The sequence below is a fragment of the Myotis davidii genome, unplaced genomic scaffold (assembly GCF_000327345.1).
Source record: "Myotis davidii unplaced genomic scaffold, ASM32734v1 scaffold334, whole genome shotgun sequence".
Classification (NCBI taxonomy): domain Eukaryota; kingdom Metazoa; phylum Chordata; class Mammalia; order Chiroptera; family Vespertilionidae; genus Myotis; species Myotis davidii.
In genome coordinates, this window is record NW_006285797.1 from 2,395,794 (window position 1) to 2,396,141 (window position 348).

The following is a 348-nucleotide window of genomic DNA, read 5'->3' on the forward strand; positions in this document are numbered from 1 at the left end:
CTGGCCTTTGCTAAAAATGCTTCATTTTATAATAATAAAGCCACCAACCCAAAATAATTACAATTCTTAAATTGATGACAAAAATACCAATAGGATTTGCAGCTGGTTGGAAAAATACAAGTAACTTTATGCTTTGAGTAGGTACTTTTGTCACCCGCACACGATTTGCGGACGCGACTAGCACTAACCACTGCACAATGAGACTGCTGACTGACTGGCTCACTCAACTCGTGCATGAGTCGTGCGCGCCTCCCTCCCCCCCCCACTCCGTATCCTGCGGCCCACCTGCACCGCGTCTCCCTTGGCCCGACCAAGCGACACCCCCCCCACTTCTTCTAACGCCACTTC